The sequence below is a fragment of the Perognathus longimembris genome, chromosome 5, assembly GCF_023159225.1.
Source record: "Perognathus longimembris pacificus isolate PPM17 chromosome 5, ASM2315922v1, whole genome shotgun sequence".
NCBI classification, from domain to species: Eukaryota; Metazoa; Chordata; class Mammalia; order Rodentia; family Heteromyidae; genus Perognathus; species Perognathus longimembris.
Window position 1 is genome coordinate 16,498,708 of NC_063165.1, and position 18,750 is coordinate 16,517,457.

Genomic DNA, 18,750 nt, shown 5'->3' on the forward strand with positions numbered 1-18,750 from the left:
ATTATGTCATAGAAAGATTTTTGTTTTTAAAATGAAGAAGTGATGCAATACAAAAAAAGGAAATTAAGAATAACTTATGGGCTTTAAGAGAGGATAATAGATTGGTTATTATTAGATTCAGGATGTCAGAACCAGGATGTTCAATGATGATATATTCACCTTTCCAGTCCCTCAATGGCACTAAGGACTCAAATATATGTGACAAGCTTTCCTTTTCAAAAGGACAGGATTAACACTGAAGTCCTCAGGAAAGGACTCTGAATCCATGTTGATAAGAACTCCAAAATTATAGATCTATAGAAAAGCTACATAATGCTGCTATCATATGCTTGTATATGTCTTCAAGATGCAGGCTTTTAATGGGCTCTGAGAATTAGAGGCATTGATACACAGAGAAAGAACATGGGTTCAGATCCTGGCTTGACACTCACTTCAAGTCCTAATTGATGCTTAATAGCTTTGTGAATGTTATTTACCTGCTCTGTTTCAGATTTGACTAGGAAATGAAGTACAAATATTCATGCCTTTGAAAGATTTACATGAAGATGGGAAATAAATGTGATGTGCCTACGTAGCACCTGAGAAAGAGGAAGCACAAGGTAAATGGTGGCACATGTCATAGTTGTGTCTCATATCCTGAGAGTCTTACCTGATTGCCTCTACAAAAAGTATTGTGAGGGTTACAAGGATGTACAAAGCATGACTTTTATCTTCTAAGCTATCACAATTTAGTTTAATGGAGGCAGGTAGGAGGTGGTGAGGGAAGTGGGACTTTCTGAAGCAAGTGAGAACAAAATGACACTATATAATTAGATACCAAATCCTGCTGTACAAATTCTAGGTGGGGTAAAAATTCAGAGAAAAGAACAATGAGGATGGAGCAATAGCTTCCACCACTAAACAGAAAAATAAACACAAATGTGATTTGCCAACTGCTAGCATTTACTCAGAACTTACGATGTAGACTTAGCAAAAACAGAAGACTAATGCATCGAGAAATGACTCATTTCAATACTCAAAAGACATGTAAAAACTGGGAGAGAGCCAGGGAAGGGGTGACATTGTCCCAAAAGAAATGTAATCATTACTTGACTTAAATAATTGTAACCCCTGTCTATATCATCTTTAAAATAACAATAAAATTATAAAATTTTAAAGGATGTGTAAACTGCCAAGCACCAGTGATTCACAACTGTAGTCCTAGCTAGGCAGGAGGCTAAGATGTGATGATCACAATTCCAGCCTAGGTAGGAAAGTACTACTCTTACCTCAAATTAGCTACGAAACAACAACAACAACAACAAAAAACACAAATGGGGAAGTGGCACTGTGGCTCAAGTGGTAGAGCACTGAAGAGCTCAGGGACAGCTCCTAGGCTCAGAGTTCAAACCCATGATTGGCCAAAAAAAAAAAGAGAACCCACAAGTGGGCTAATATGGTAGAATGCTAATCTTGAGCAAAAGGGAAGCTCAGAGATAGTACCCAGGACTTGAGTTCAAACACCAGGTCTGGCACCAAAACCAAAACCAAAACAAACAAAAAAAACAACTCTGAAAGAAGTATTTTTCAATATAGATGCTTATATCCAATCAAGCATCCAATCAAGCTACCAATTAACTATAAAGGTAAGATAAGAATATTTACAAACACTCATGGCATCAGAAATTTTTCATCACCAGGGCCATCTCTCAGATAGCCACTCGGCAAATACATTTCACTAAAATTGGTGGCTAAGGCTGGGGATGCGGCTTAGTGTTGCAGTGCTTGCATAGCATGCATGAAGCCCTGAGTTTGATTCCTCAGTGCCACATAAGCAGAAAAAGCCAGAAGTGGTGCTGTGGCTTAAGTGGTAGAGTGCTATCCTTGAGCACAGACAGGCTTAGGGACTTTTCTGTCTGGGATGGATGGCTTTGATCCTCAGATTGCAGCCTCCTGAGTATCTAGCATTATAGGAGTGAGCCAGCAACAGGTGGCCAGAAGGAATTTTTTTAATTAAAATTTATCCCAGAGACCTGGGAGATGTGTAAATAGAATCACAAAATAATGTTCAAGAGCACACTCAGGATCACCAAGTTGCTGATTGAAGTTCAATCTTTCCATACCATGGCAGTTATTATCCTTCAGAAAGTAGTGCTTCAGGACTACATAACATTAGAGCATAGAACTGAGGGGTTGGAAACACTGAGAAGAAATTTAAACAATTGGCATTGACGTTACGAATACATAGAGGAACAATTTGAAAAATAATTTAAGGAAAACTATTTAGCTCAAGGAAAACACAGGTATAAAGAAGAATAATCATGTTTGTATAATTGTATTCTAAGATGTATGGCTGTGAATAGAATTTTCATCATCCTAATAATAGGTTTTCACTAAGATAAATTAAGTTATAAACATAATAGAATGGGGGAGAGATAAAAATAATTCATATGATGGGATAAGGGGCAAGGTATAGGTATGAGAACTCGAGGAAGATCATCACATTGCACAATGAAAAGTTCAATAGAAAATGAAACAAAAAAGTCAGCACAAGCCGGGAACTGGTAGCTCACACCTGTAATCCTAGCTACTCAGGAGGCTGGAGTCTGAGGATCAAGGTTCAAAGCCAGCCTGGGCAGGAAAGAGCGTGAGATTCTTATCTCCAAATAACTGCCAGAAATCTGGAAGTGGCACTGTGACTCAAAGGGGTAGAGCACTAGCCTTGAGCTAAAATGCTCAGGGACAGTGCCTAGGCCCAGAGTTCAAGCCCTAGCACTAGCAAGAGAGAGAGAGAGAGAGAGAGAGAGAGAGAGAGAGAGACAGAGAGACAGAGAGACAGAGAGAGACAGAGAGACAGAGAGACAGAGACAGACAGACACAGACAGAGATCAGCACATTATTTAGCAATGTGAAGGCCATATATTGAAGAAAAATAGAGAAAAAGTTGTAAGTGGTTGATTCCAGGTAAAGAGAAATAGATAAAGGGAAATAAGAGGGAGAGTTTTTTTTCTTGCTTTGTGGGGTTTTGTTTTGTTTTGCATTATCTTATTATTTCATTCTTTAACCCATATGTACCATTAATTTTGATTTTTAAAGAAAAATTAAATGGGATAAGGTCTGTAGGAAAACAATCAAAACCTGTGGTTCAAAGGACTTGTGGTTGTGTCTCAGAAAAAATGTTCTAATGATGGCATTATGTACAAATTCTCACTTTTCACGTTGTAATCTCTCGTCTAAGTTTGCCATAGTTTCTATCTCAGTTTACGATTCCTACCTCCAAATTCTTCACATTCAGTTTCCCACCAATGATTCACCTGCCTGTATTTCTTGCTTAAAAGTATGAACCTGTTATCCTTAAATTTTTTGTAAGATTAATTGGAATCTCTAATTATAACATAAAATCTTTAGTATTAGAAGTAGGTAATGTGAGTACCAGGTGCCAATGGCTTGCCAGTGCCTGTAATCCTAGTTACTTAGGACACTGAGATCTGAGGATTCTGCTTCTAAGCCAATTTAGACAGGAAAGTCTATAGGACTTAATTAGCCACCAAGAAACCAGAAGTGGAGCTTTGGCTCAAATGGTAGACCAATAACCTTAAGAAAAGAAAGAAAAAAAGTTCAGGCTCAGAGATGGAGCCCAGGTCCAGGTTTTGAGCTTCAGGATGAGTACCACCCCCCCACACCCCCCCAAAAAAAGAGTATTATGCTTCTCTAAAAACCCTAGCACTTGATACCAGGAGGCAATTAATTACATGTATAATATTAAACATAGTCATTTTATACTAGTCATCTGATTTAATGCAAAAGCACGTGGTCAATAGAAGTTTTTGCGCCATTTTGCAAAGGAAGTCATGGTGAGGAAAAGCCCATAGCCCTGGATGTAAGAAGTATCATTTTTCTTTACGTGATTTAAATCGATTTGAGCTGCTTAAAGCAGCAATCAACTGACAGGAGATTCCATTTCAATCACTTCTGGAGCACTCACCTCCATTCACTTTCCAAGTAATAAAGAAAATCAGGGATTTCTATATCTTCTGCATTTTAAAATATTGAAAGGAAGGCATATGTCTTCCACTAAGCTCCATTGATATTATCATTATTCAGGCTCACAAGGTCTAGAACCTCTGGAAAGTAGTACTTCTGATACACTTAATCAAGGGTTTTTCATCCATATTCTAAGACCATAGCTCCTAGAATCTTTCTTCCCTAGTATCTTATCGCATGCTCTCCCAATGGGTTAACAAGTAGTACCCTTACTATCCTCTTTGGAAACTATCCAAGTTCTCTTCCTCTTTGTCTTGAGAACTTGAAACCGGTAGTCAGTTTGGTCTCCACTTGCTAGCACTTTCCAATTTTTTTTTCTTTCACTCTGTGAGATGTGACATAATCACTACCATGGATCTAATCATCCCAAACCAAACTAACAAAACAACCAAACAACAAAATGGAACCAGGTTGTTAGTGCTGGCAACATCTGCTTTCCATTCAGCAACCTAAAGCCCTTGAGGCAAAAGAATACAATAGGCTGGCTACTTTCTTGGAATAGGAAAGGGAAAAATACCATTTAGCAAAGAAAACAAGGTACAGATATATACTGCGGGGGGGGGGGGGGGGGGGGGGGGGGAAGACTTAAAAATACACACATCGGGGAATGAGAGACGGAAAGTAAGCTGTGGTCCGAGGGTACAAAATTATTGTTAAGAGAAAGTTTAGAGAGCTGTGCACTAGTAGAGTAATTACAATAAGTAAAAAGTAATAACAATGTATATTTCAAAATAACCTAGGGAGTAAATTCCAAGTGTTTAATACACACACACACACAAACACACACACACACACACGCAAAATGGTGAGCAAGTGAGTTGATTACCTAGATTTAACCACTCCACGTTGTACACCTGTGTGAAAATATCACATGGCACCCCATTAATGCATAATTTTGTTTTTCCAATTACAAGCACTATAATTATATATTCCAATGTAAATAATCACACATAGTAAAAAACAGAGTAGTATGTATGTACGTATACAAAATGATAACACACTTTGAAACGATGTTGTGAGAAAAGAATATTTTCACTGTAAAAGAACCTGCTTGATCTTGTACTCGTGTTGTTGCCTTTGAACCACATTCCAGGCCCTGGGAAAAAACATGTTTATAGAAACTGCAAAGGTCAAGGTCAGTAATGGAAATTGATTTTACATGCTCGGCAAAGTGTTTTTAAGGCCATGGAATAGTCTAAGGGAAAAGAAATCTATTTAATTACTCAACAGTCTTTTGAAGTCCATTAAAAAGGCTCTGCAATTGTCTACTCCCCTGAACCAACTTAACATAAATCCTTCCCATTAAAGAAGTACTTCTTAGAAATGGCACAGAATGAAGTTTCTAAAAAGGTAAAAACCGTAGAGTATAAACTCAAACTGAGAATAATGATTCCTACAAGAAGATAAGCTGCTTCCTTTATATGATTTTAATGAGACAAAAAATTTCACTTGAAGCTGCAGTTACCTGAATAGCAGGGAACTCGTATTTTCTCCCTTCACTTTCTGTTTCATGAGATAATGAAGATGAAATCAATAGCTCCTACTTCAGGAGGAATCATGACATATATACTTTATTCTTTTTAGAATTTCAATATATCATTCTCAACACTAAAATCTTTTTCTGTATGTTAAAGCAAATTCATAATAATGTGAAATATTTTTACTATAATTAAGAATTGGCTGCATTTAAAATTCTTATCATTTTAGATAAATATAACAAAAAATAAAAGAAATAAAGAAGAAATGGCAGTATGTAAATTAGATTCTGTGAGCAGTGTATCAGACTGACCACTTATTTGTACAATCAAGTATACAGCTCAGGACTCAAAGGATCCTCTGGAAACCACCATATTTTGGAGTTCAGGCTGAAAGTCTTAAAGATCACTATGTTCATTAGATCATTAATTCATTAAATTCCACTTAATTAAGCTTTTAAATAAGTGCAGAGTCAAGCACTATGGTACAGAATTTTAGGAGTGTTTCCAGATCAAGCATAATTAATTAATTATGCTCTAACTATACAGCATCTATTCTAGAACAGCAACTTGGAAATTATGATGAATGGTTTATGTTACCACTATTAGTTTTAAATAAATCATAATCTAGATTGATTTAGAGGGGTCTTTCCCCAGGATAACAAGATTTTATTATGTCATAATTATTATGTCAAGGTTGGTTTTCATATAGCAGCACTTTTTCCATCTTATCAGAACTGAAGTTTCTTTCCTTTGATTTGAAGCCTGGCAACCCATTCCAATGACAGGTACTTCCTTCTACTCATCCTAAACTTGTGAAAGTTGCCATTTTCTTCTTTCTCTAGTTTCCAGCCATCTTTTTGTAAAGTACTTTCAAGGATTTAGACTTCTTTTCTGAAATGCTTGCTATTTTCTTGTATTAGCTAGGCCCACCTCAGTCAATTATCAATGACTTACAATAAAGTTGAATTTTTCTGAAAAAAAAAAATGGTTCACCAAAAGATAGCCATGTTTTGGGGGGAATATGGCCTAGTGGCAAGTGCTTGCCTCCTATACATGAAGCCCTGGGTTTGATTCCCCAGCAACACATATATAGAAAACGTCCAGAAGAGGCGCTGTGGCTCAAGTGGCAGAGTGCTAGCCTTGAGCAAAAAGAAGCCAGGGACAGTGCTCAGGCACAGAGTCCAAGGCCCAGGACTGGCAAAAAAAAAAAAAAAAGAAAAGAAAGGAAGGAAGGGAGGGAGGGAGGGAGGGAGGGAGGGAGGGAGGGAGGAAGGAAGGAAGGAAGGAAGGAAGGAAGGAAGGAAGGAAGGAAGGAAGGAAGGAAATTATTAAAGGTTTAAACTAAAAAAAGACTTAATAAAAAAAGAGTGCTTGCCTCATATACATGAAGCCCTGGGTTCGAGTCCCCAGCACCACATATATAGAAAATGGCCAGAAGTGGCGCTGTGGCTCAAGTGGTAGAGTGCTAGCCTTGAGCAAAAAGAAGCCAGGGACAGTGCTCAGGCCGAGTCCAAGCCCCAGAACTGGCCAAAATAGATTCTTCTTTAGAACCTCAGGAGAAAGCATGGCCTTGGTAATACCTTGGTTTCAAAACAATGATATCAACTCTTGATTTTCTGGCCTCCAAGACTGCAAAACAACAAATTTCTATTGTTTTTGTTGTTGCCAATTTTTGTGGTAATTTTTTAGGATAACCAGAGAAAACTAGTATGTATCTGTATTAGTCACCTTTGTTTTGCTGTCATGAAATAGCTGGCAAAGCTAGCTTTATGAAGATTAAAGAGATTATTTAGCTCATGCTATATGAAGCTTGAGGGTATGGGTCATACTGCAGCTCAGTTCTGGTGAAACCTGAAGGCAAACAGCAAATAACAGGTGGTAGAATTGCTGGTAGAGCACTTCTACCGGCACTTCAAACAGCAAATAACAGGTGGTAGAACTAGCTGCCACATATCAATCCAAGAACAGAGAGAAAAAAGATGGCAAGGCCAGGCTTGTTTCTTTACAGTAACTCTCAGGTGAGAACTACCACATGGGGCATAGCTCATACTCCCAATGGCCTAAGGATTTCTTACTGCGCCTACTTCCCAAAGGTTCCACCACTTCCTGTAAGCATCACCCAAGGAACCAATGGACCTATTAAGAATATGAACCATATTCAAATCATAAAACTATACTATTCTTTACTTCTATTCTCTATGATTTGACCAATCATGTTGTTCCCAAGAAGCAATATAAAAACACAGAATTTAAAATGCCAGGATTAATATCAAGAACATGAACATGATGAATCATTTTAAATGTTACCAAAAAGTTAAAGATCCTGAAGTTCCTACTAGACAAAATAAATAATACATCTTATTTAGTGGTGACAGCTCATAGTTGTATTGCCAGTACTTAGGATACAGATGCAGGAAGACTGCATTTTGAGTTTAGTCTAGGCTGCACAGTAAGACCTCATCTCAAATACAAAGACACAAAAGCCTTTCTTATCCAAAAGAAGAATAGTTTATATACAGTAATAGAAATTACAGTATCCAATAAACTGAACAATGAGTGGAAGGTGAGAGGAAAAAAATCAAGTTGTATTTATACATTGAAAGAAAAATAACAAGCCAAATTAAGTGAATTATTCTTAAAAGATGTGAGGATATTTATAAGAAAACAGCAAATAGAAGAGTGTCCAAGAAGAGGTGAGCAAGGCTAGAAGTTATTAAAAAACTAACCATGAACAGATGAGGGGACATTAATTCCTCTAAAGTGGAATTGAGAAAAGTAAGACTGAGTATAGTTATATCATATTTTTATATTCAAGTAAGTTTATATTATTCTATTTCTTTATTTGGATTCTGTTAAAAAAATAAAAAATAATTAAAGAGCCTTAAAAATCACAAGTAATATATAAGAAGGAATTTTAAAAATAAAGAAAGTCAAATAAAGAAAAAAAGCCTTTTTGCAAGGATGGTACAAAATCCACCTGTTATGAGTCTGCATACCTCATAAAAGCACTTAATCAGATTCAGCTTTGTACTTTTTAAATATATATATATATATATATATGTTGTTATTATAAAGGTGATGTACAGAGGGGTAATGTTAAGTAAGTTTCTTTACCTAAGAGTACATTTCTTTTTGGACAATGTCACCCTTTCCCTCACTCTCTCTGTTTTTCCCTCCCATTCCCACCTACAAGTTATATAATTCATTTTCAACACAGTGTCCAGTGAGTACCATTGCTACAATTGTTCACTTTTGTCCTCCATTTCTTTGCCTTCCCTTACACTCCCAAAGACATACATGAGCAAACAGACAAAAAGAAAAGAAAACAAAAACAGCAAAAAAGAAAAAAAGCATTTCCATTTCCTGAAGTTCATTTCAATAAATATTAGTTTGTATGATCAGATGCATTGACCCTTTTTGTTCCTCTCCTAAGAGTATTCTCCTTTGGTCTCACTGTGTGTGAATGCCGAGAGACCTGTATTATGGACCAGTGGGTTTTAGATCTAGTTTCTACACATAAGAGAAGACATGAACCATTTGTCTCTCTGACCTTGGCTTACCTCTCTTAACATGTTTTGTTTTAGGTCCATGCATTTCCCAGCAAACGGCATGCTATTCTTTCTAATGGCTTTGTAAAATCCCAGTGTATATGTGCCAAGGTTTTTTGCTCCACTCATCTATTGTAGGGTATATGGGCTGTTTCCACAATTTGGATATTATGAAAAGTGCAGCAATGAACATGGATGTGTCTTTATGGTATCCTGGCTTATAATGTTCTGGGTAGATGCCCAGGAGTTGTATGGCTGGGCTGTAGGTAAGACCTATATTTAGTTTTTTGAAGAACCTCCAGACTGCTGTCCTGCATGGTTGTACTAGTTTACATTCCCCCCAACCATGCAGTAGGGTTCCCTTATCCCCACATCCCTGCCAACATTTGTTGTTGCTTGAATTCACAATGTTGGCCAATCTAACTGGGGTGAGATGAGTTTCAGGTCTGACATTGAGGTCTTTGATCCATTTTGAGTTGGTATTTGTGTATGGTGACAAACAGGGATCCACTTTTAGTTTTCTGCTTTTTGATGTTCTGTGTTCCCAACACCATCTATTGTAGAGCCATAATTTTTTCCATTGTATATCTTTGAATCTTTTCTCTAATATCAGATAACTGTAAACAAGGTTTTATTTCTGGGTCTTCTACTTTGTTTTATTGACATTCAGGCCTATTTTTGTGTCAATACCAAACTGTTTTTGTTATTATAGATCTGTAGTAGAGTTTGAGGTTTGGGATTGCGATACCACCAGCATTACCTTTTCTCCTTAGAATTGCTTTAACTATTTTAGGTCTTCATTGTTCCATATGAATTTTTGGATTGTTTTCTCTATCTCAGTAAAGAACTTCATTGGATTTTGATGGAGATTGCATTAAATTTGTAGATCATTTTTGGCAGTATGGCCACTTTTACATTAATTCTACCTATCTATGAGCATAGTTCTTTCCATTTCCTGATGTCATCTTTGATTTTTTGCTTCAAATTTTTATAGTTTTAGCTACAGGTTGTTTTGTTGTTGTTTTCTGGGTTTTTTTGCTTCTTTGGTTAGGTTTATTCCTAGATGTTTTTGAGGCTACTGGAAATAAGTTGTTTGCCTGATTTCCCTCTTTGTTGGCATACGGAAAGGCTATTGATTTTTGTGGGTTTGTTTTTTATCCTGCTACTTTGCCAAAGTTATCAACAAGCTCTAGGAGTTTGGAGATGAAGTCTTTTGGGTTCTTTAGGTATAAGATCATGTCATCTGCAAACAGGGATAGTTTTACTTCTTCTTTCCCCAAGTGAATTCCTTTTATATCTTTTACTTGCCTTATTTCTCTGGTTAGGATTTCCAGAACTATATTGAAGAGAAGTGGAGAAAGTAGACATCTTGGTCTTGTTCCTGATTTTGGAGGAAATGGTTTTAGTTTTTCATCTTCAATATGAAGATGTTGGTCTGTCATATATAGCTTTTATTATTTTGAGGTATGTTCCTTCTATTCCTAGCTCATCTAGAGACTTTAACATGAATGGATGTTGGATTTTGTTGAAGGCTTTTTCTAGGTCTATTGAGAAAAACATGTGGTTCTAGTCCTTGGCTTTTTTGATGAAATGTATTATGTATTGATTTATCTATGTGAAACCAGCCTTGCATCTCTGGGATGCAACCTACTTAATCGTAATGTATGATTTTCTTATTACTTGTTGAAGTCTGTTGGCTAGTATTTCATTAAGAGCTTTGCAACTGCGTTCATCCTTTTTTTTTGGATCTCTACATGGCCTGGTGATGAGAGTGATACTGGCCTCATAAAATGAGTTTGAAATTGATCCTTCTTTTTCTATTTCAAAAGTCTTATAGAATTCAGCTGTGAATCGACATGGACCTGGGTTTTTACTTGCTGGAAGACTGCTGATTACTTCCACAACCTCATTTCATGTTATAGGCCTGTTTAAGTGGTTTGAGTTGTATCACCTTTAAGTTTATATCACATTTAAGTCATATCACATTTTGTGTTAGCATATGGAATATTTTATTTTCAGTCCCATAGTCCCATATGCTCTTCAATAATGTGATCATGGTCGCCTTCATTTAGAGGTGGAGACAAATTCTCATCCTTGAACCTAGCCTATTCTGTATAACTTGCTTAATCAACAGAACACACAGAACTGACATGGAATTTGAGGACTCCCATCACTTAATATCTAGGTCTCTTGAAATGCTCTTGAGACACTACTTTGCAGATCCAGCCACCATATTTTAAGAAGCCAAACCCATATATGTATATATATATATATATATATATATACATACACACATGCTAGCCCCATATGAGTATCCTGGAGAGTAGCCCAATCCCAGCTCCTAGCTAATAACTACCATTAATTGTTAATCCTATGGGAGAGACATCTTTTTCATTAAACTCATCACGTTTTCAACTGTATAACAGACAAGTTGTCTGTCTACAAGTTCCAGTTGCACTCACAAGAAACCCAACGTGAGAAATGTACCACTGTGACCAGAATATAAGAGCTTTAGATTAAAATAATTGTCCTCTTTTAAGTATTGCATTTTCATTTCATATTCTTTTTGATGGAGAATTATTTATCATCCTCCTTAATGATTATGGAAATCACCACATTCACTAAAGTGAGAGCATGACTTAGACTTAGGTACCATACAACTCTAAGAAAGAAGATATTACTAGACAATCAAGATTTAGAAGTGATGAGGACAGTCTTAGTGACTACCATCTCCTGGCTCAGAGACATAGATGAAGAAAGACCAGCCAGCTTCTGTAGACAAAATTGCCTGAGGAGTGGTGATGTTAAGGAAAAGTCATTTTCATCAGGATTTCTATAAAGGAACTGAGGATATTCAAGAGAACTGAAGATTGCCAAAGAGCCATAGAAAGGGTTATGAGAGGGGTGAACAGTGGGAAGCAGTGAGATGATTCACAGGAAGCACAGAGCCAAATGAAGAAGAGTGTGTGAGAGATGCCTACAGGGTCTGCATTCTAGACCTATTAGAGAAATTAACAGTTCAAAGGTTCTGTGGATTTTTCTTCAGTGTCAGCTTTGGCTCAGGCCCCAAGTGACCAATGGTGTTAGTCTATGGCCCAGACTGTAAGTGCTGGTTGACACTGGCTACAGCCCTTGTGTTGTCAACTGTTCAAACTATGAAGTTTTGTTCTACATATCCTTGCTATGAAGTCCCCAACAGGAAACAGGCAAAAGAATTATTTCTCTTTTGCCATACACTTAAATCTTACATAGTGTTTGCCATCCACGTGGAGGCAAACCTTGTTGTCAACCTGAAATTTTACATTCTGATATATTTTTTCAACATTTCCTTTTACTCATTGCAATTCATGGAATGTTTGTGCCTACCTTCCACACATGCCTCAAAAAAAAACCCAAAACCCTACTATGGTATAAGTGGATGCTTTGAGTGGCAATTAAGTCATGAGCTCTTATAAATTGGACTAATATCTTTATAAAAGGAACCACAATGTGATCCCTTGCCTCAGATAAGAACACAGCAAAATCAACTAAGAGCCAAAAAGTAGACCTTAAATCTACCAGCATCTTGCTCTTGGATGTCCAAGTCTCTGGAACTGCAAGAAATAGGTTTCTAACTCCTCAACATCTGAAGTACTATTTGTCAAAAGAAATTCCAAGAAAGGGAAACATTTTTCTTTTGTTGGTGGTGGGGATGGTTGTTGTGTTTTGGGGGTTTGTTTTTGTTTGGGGTTTTTGGCCTTTTTAGGAGATAGGGGCACAGGTATAGAGGGAGGAAGAGTGAACACACACAGTCATGGTATTCAGTATACACTAGTTGGAAAATGAACTATGAACTTCTGGACAGAGATAAGAGGGGAAACTGGAAGAATGTGAAAAAAAGGGGTAACTGTCTAAAAATAATTGTGCTCATTACTTGACTTATGAAACTGTAACCCCTTTGTACAACACCTTAGAAACAGTGAATTCGATTTATTAAAAAAAAAAAAAAACAGAAGTTTCACTCCTAGTCCTATGGAATTTTGTTACAGTAGCCTGAACAGATTGAGATACTTACTGCTGCTGAAACTGCCTTTGCCTCTGGTTATTTACCATTATCTTTTGGTGATGAATCATTAAAAGACTAGAATGAAAAAGAAACTTTAGAGAGCATCTACCATAATGTTTCTCAGCCCTACGTGCCTAATAAACACCACTCAAAATGATTTAATTGTTCTGAAATAGGAAATAATCTTCACTAGGCAATTCCACATATTTAGTGAACATTGAAAACGGGTATACTTCAACAAGTTGTCAGATAAAGATCAAAGAACTCAGAGGGAATGCCTAAAGTTATATTACCTACAAAGCAGAGGAAGAACTAGAACCTAGTACCCCAGGCTGTCGGTCTTATGCTCATTTTTTCTGTGTCAGGTTGCTTTGACCCAGGGATACTATCTTGTCTCCTGTTTTGATTAGGCTTTTGACTCAGTCTTGCTGCCAGCATGACTTCATAGGTAACCACATGTTCATATCTCAATATCTGGGTAAACCCAGACATTGTCTTTTGTCCCATTGGTAAATTGCTATGCATTACCTGAATGTCCTGGAACCAGTTGGCACCTACTGTGCTTTCATGCTACCTAATCTTACTTCAGTCACCCTTATTTCACTGTTTCCTATCATGTCACTCAGAAAAGCTACAGAAGTCTTCCCTATGTTCTTTGCCTGCCTTGACATTCTACTCCAGATTCGAAAAACTAAATCATCTGAAATTAATACTTATTTCCAATTATCTCTGCATATCACCCATCCACTAAGTCTAATTTCTGTGACATTTTGGATTTAATCCTTTCTTTAGTTGTCTATTGTAATTTATTTATTTATTTATTTTGGTTGGTCATGGGGCTTAAACTCTGGGTCTCAGTGCTGTCCCTGAGCTCTTCGGCTCAAGACTAGCACTCTACCGTTTGAGCCACAGCACCACTTCTGGTTTTCTGATGGTTAATTGGTGATAAGAATCTCAGGGACTTCCCTTCACAGACTGGCTTTGAACAGCGATCCTCAGATCTCAGCCTCCTGAGTAGCTAGGATTACAGGCCGGGAGCCACCATGACCCAGACTTCTCTATTGTACTTTCTATTGTCTTCCTGTCTTCTTTTTTAATTCTGGTCAGTCGATTGTGAGACTTGAGCTCAGGGCCTGGGAACTGTCTCTGAACCTCTGTGCTCCAGGCTAGCCCTCTACCACTTGAGCCACAGTGTCACTTCCGGGTTGTTTTTGCTTGTTTGTTTTCTTTTCTTTTCTTTTTGAGTGGTTAATTGGAGATAAGATTCTCACGGGGACTTTTCTGCCTAAACTGGTTTCAAACCATGATCCTCAAATCTCAGCTTGTTGAGTAGCTAGGATTACAGGCATGAGCCACCAGCACCTAGGTACATGGCTTCTTTTTCTAGATATTACTTTTCTACTTTTTTTCTCTCGGCGTACAAATTTGGTGGTCTTTCTGGTCCTAAAAGTTAATTTTTCCTTAAAATCATTGCCTCATTGAGCTATACACTATCTTATATCTTTCTTTGCTGATTTATTACATTGGAAAGTTTTCAAAGACTTCAATTTTTTTCTGCCTGTCATGTATAATCTGTCCTCCATCTTCCATATATTTAAATCATTTTCTTGATTTTGATATATTTTGATTATTGATATATTTTGGCTTCTTGTGAAAGTTCATAGCTTATTTTAGTCTTTAGACTAAAGAGCTAGTTCTCTTTTTTTTCTTGCTTTCTCTCTCTAGCTCTTTATAAGTTTCTTTCTCTTTTATTCACACACACACACACACACACACACACACACACACACACACCTCTACTTCTGAAATTTCTAGGCATAACTCAATACTCCAGGTTGTAGGCCTTACTAATCAGTGTGCTCCGGAGCCAGCGATACTGCTGTGACCTGGAAGTTTACTCTCAGACTGCACTTCAGACATTCTGAATCACAACCTCTATTTTAATAACACGCTCAGGTGATTCACATACATGTAAAGTTTTTGAGAAGCATTGCTTTAAGTGTCTGTCCTCAGTCATTTTCTCTAACAATTCTCTCTATTCTCTTTTTTTCCTTCTGTCTATTCTGAACTGTCTTATCCAAAACTCTAAGCATTTTAAGCAAAAAAATCTCAGAATGCATTTCTCTGACCATGGTCTCACTCCTTCCACTTTTACATTATGTCGCTATTTTTAGGAAGCTTTTGAACAACTACTGTGAGTTTTTAATAGACAATGTATCATATTCATGAGTCCTGTTATCTGCTAAAACTATTCATTCCCATCTTAATTAATCAACATTCTCTCAGCCATCCTAGGTTAATATTTTTGTTAAATTTCATTCTTTTCTACAACTGCCCTCCACATGATAAAGCACCATAATCTTGACTGAATGCATGTTTAAATTTTGCATTTCTAGCATTTAATAAACATGACTATAAAGAGTAGATAGATGATAGGCACAGGTAATAGGAAGATATACAGAGGTAGCTATGAAGAGAGGCACTGTTGGCTCACATAGGAGCCTGAGATCTGAGAATAGCGGTTCAAAGCCACCTCAGACAGGAAAGTCCCTGTGAGACTTTTATCTCCAATTAACCACTCAAAAAACTGGAAGTGGTGCTGTTGCTCAAGTGGTAGAGAGCAGGCCTTGAGCACAAAGAGGCTCAGGGACAGCACCCGGGCCCTGAGTTAAAGCCACAAAACAAAAAGAAAAAAAATAAAAACAGGTATGTACAACTACAGACAGATATGTATAGCTAGAGATACATAGTTATTTCTGAGTTATGAACCAGAAAATCTAAGATCTTTATAAATATAATTCCATATAAACTTGCCTTTAGATGCTGAGAATGTAGCTCAGTTGTAGAACAACTGCCTAGCACGGGCCAGGCCCTGAGAGTGGCCACCAACACTGATCCCTCCCCACAAAATAACAAACAGACAACCAAAACTTATGATTATATCCTCTTTTAGACGTAGGTCACTTTTTACCTGGATATCTGCCACTTCCCAAATGCTCTATTTGCTTGTTGCTTACTTGTACATTTCCCTACCCAAGAACCAAGCAGAAAACCTATAATAAAAATCCTAATATTTATGTAGCATTTTGTGGTTGACAAACGCTTTCATATTAATTAACTTACATAACTCTTAAAGAAAAAAACAACTACCACCACCACATATATGATCCGATTATTTTCATGTTCGTTTTATAAATAAACAAAATAAAACTTATTTAAAAGTATTCATATGATTTATTCAATACCTCAAACTGACTCCTTACAATTATCCTCTGTACTTTATCTTTCAAAAGCCAAGATAGTCTCCTCTTAACAAAACAAAATGTTGATGCCTTCTAATTACCTACAGAATGATGCAACCTGCCATTCCAGTTTTAACTCCTCCACATCCTCTTCTACAATTACTCATCATCTCCAGAATGTACCAGTGCTTTTCCGGCCCTGATTTTGTTCACTGTTTCACCACCTACAATATCCACTTTGTCCTTATCACACAATAAAACTGGACCCTCAAGGCCCCGCTTAAACGATCTTGCCCACATGAATCTCCTTACTAATCAACTATAACAACCCTAATTAGTGATCCTTTCTCTTTTACCAAATCATTTAGAGCCTAGTGAATAAAAATACAACTTCTGGAGTTTACGCAACTGAAGCACAGGCCTGGGTATGCAATATATGAAACTTGGGCTTAAGTTCTGTTCATTGAAATGGAAATGATAATCCTATGTATCTTATCAGCTTATGATAAAATACCAAGCTCAGCAGTAGGAGATCTAGAGTAATGATGGAACTGGTGAGAATTCAGAAGGAGAAATAAATAATAATTGAGTGAAAAAATGGTGATATATGCTGTCTTATCTGATCACCTATTTAAGTGTCTTCTAAGAAGTAAAGAATAAGCAGGATTTTGTCAATAAGCACCCTAGGAGGAGCAAAATAAATGTACAAAAGACTAGAAGAATAAAAAGAGTTGGTATGTTTGCAGAATTGACATGCCATACAATGGATTTACAGCAGTGAAAGGTAGAAAAATAAAGATATGTGACTGGAGAGGGAAACTAGGCATCTTATGAACTATGAGTCAAAATGTTTTATTGAATTTGAATTTTAGTGGAAAGTATTGAAATTTTTTGATTAGGCAAACACATTTCAGTTTTGTTCCTTAGAAATGCAAGGCCAATGTTCAACAAGATAAACACCAGAAACCTGATACTTGAAAGGGGCAGGTGGCTTCAAGGAGAGAGGGGTAAACAAATGAAGAATGCAGCCAAGAATTAAGTGTATATCCTACAAAATTAAGAAAAGTGAGGGAAGGTGTATGTTACAAGAGTATGTTACAAGAGTATGTTACAATGAGTGGCAATATTGAAAAGAGTGACATTGATCAAAATGCACTGTATTCATAAACTGCTTTGTTAAATGGCACCTCTTTTTTTCAACTAAAGATAATAAAATTTTTAAAAAATCATATTAAGTCTTGCAGGATATCTCTACTTAAAAACAAAAGAATTATAGCAAGAAAGAATAGAAGGAAAGGAGGGAGGAGAGAGGAAAGATACTTCAATGTCTGTAGAAATGAAATATCTATGTTCAAACATCAGTGCATGAGTAAGTAAATTATGTATTCCAAAGGCACTAGCTTCAATAAAACCTGCTCCACACACTCTTGTTATAATATGACATTGACACTATACTGTTCCTTTGTAGGGTCAAAGGTCCCTTCCTTTGACCTGGGGTGGACCAGTCACTACAGCACCAGTGACAACATATGACTTCCAACGCTGTTATAAAAAGGTAGATAGCTCATCCACCTGCTAAGTGGAAGCCAGGAGAGTACATGAAAGACCCAGTGAAAGTATTCCACTCACGGCTTCTGTAGAGGGACCAGCTTGTGGTCAAAATCAACTCCTGGACTTCAGCATAATACTTCAAATGATTCTAATCTTCAGTCTTGAGCCACTCCAGCTGAGGCAGAGTAAAGTGCCGATCTCTGCCAAAATATAGACTTAAAAGCAAACTGAATATCCACAGTATTTGAAGTCACTCAATTTTGGAGTGATTTATTGCTTAGTATTGGATAAATGAAATACTGTTAGCATTAATATCATGTCTGCTAATTGCTACATGTCTGCTACAAAACAGCCTATCTTTCCTTCCTTCTGAAATCCACCTTTCTTTGGAGCAGCAAAACACCCAGTTACAAAAGCTTTTTCCCCCAGATACTTTGCAGCTAGCAGTTGCCATGTGATTCATTTCTAGCTAATGAAATATAAATGCACATTTGCTGGTTAGAGCTTCCAGGAAAGCTATTTTATTTCTAACAAAAAGAAAGAGATTCAGAATTCACCTTTTGTCTTCACCTTTCTCATCTTACTGCCTAGAAAAGAAATATGTCTGGAGCCATCCTTCAACAACGACAATAAAGACCTGGCTTAAAGTATGCAACTCTTGAAGTTACACAGTGCCCTTCACTAGGGTTTAATGCTCTGCCATGGACATCTTGAAATTCTCAAGGTTTGAACAAGACACTTTCATTTTTCACTAAACACCACAAATTACACAGCTAATGGTACCACACAAAAACTGGAAGGTAAAATAAGCAATTAGCTTTCAAGACTCATGGAGAAAACTATACCAGACCCATATTTCTTCT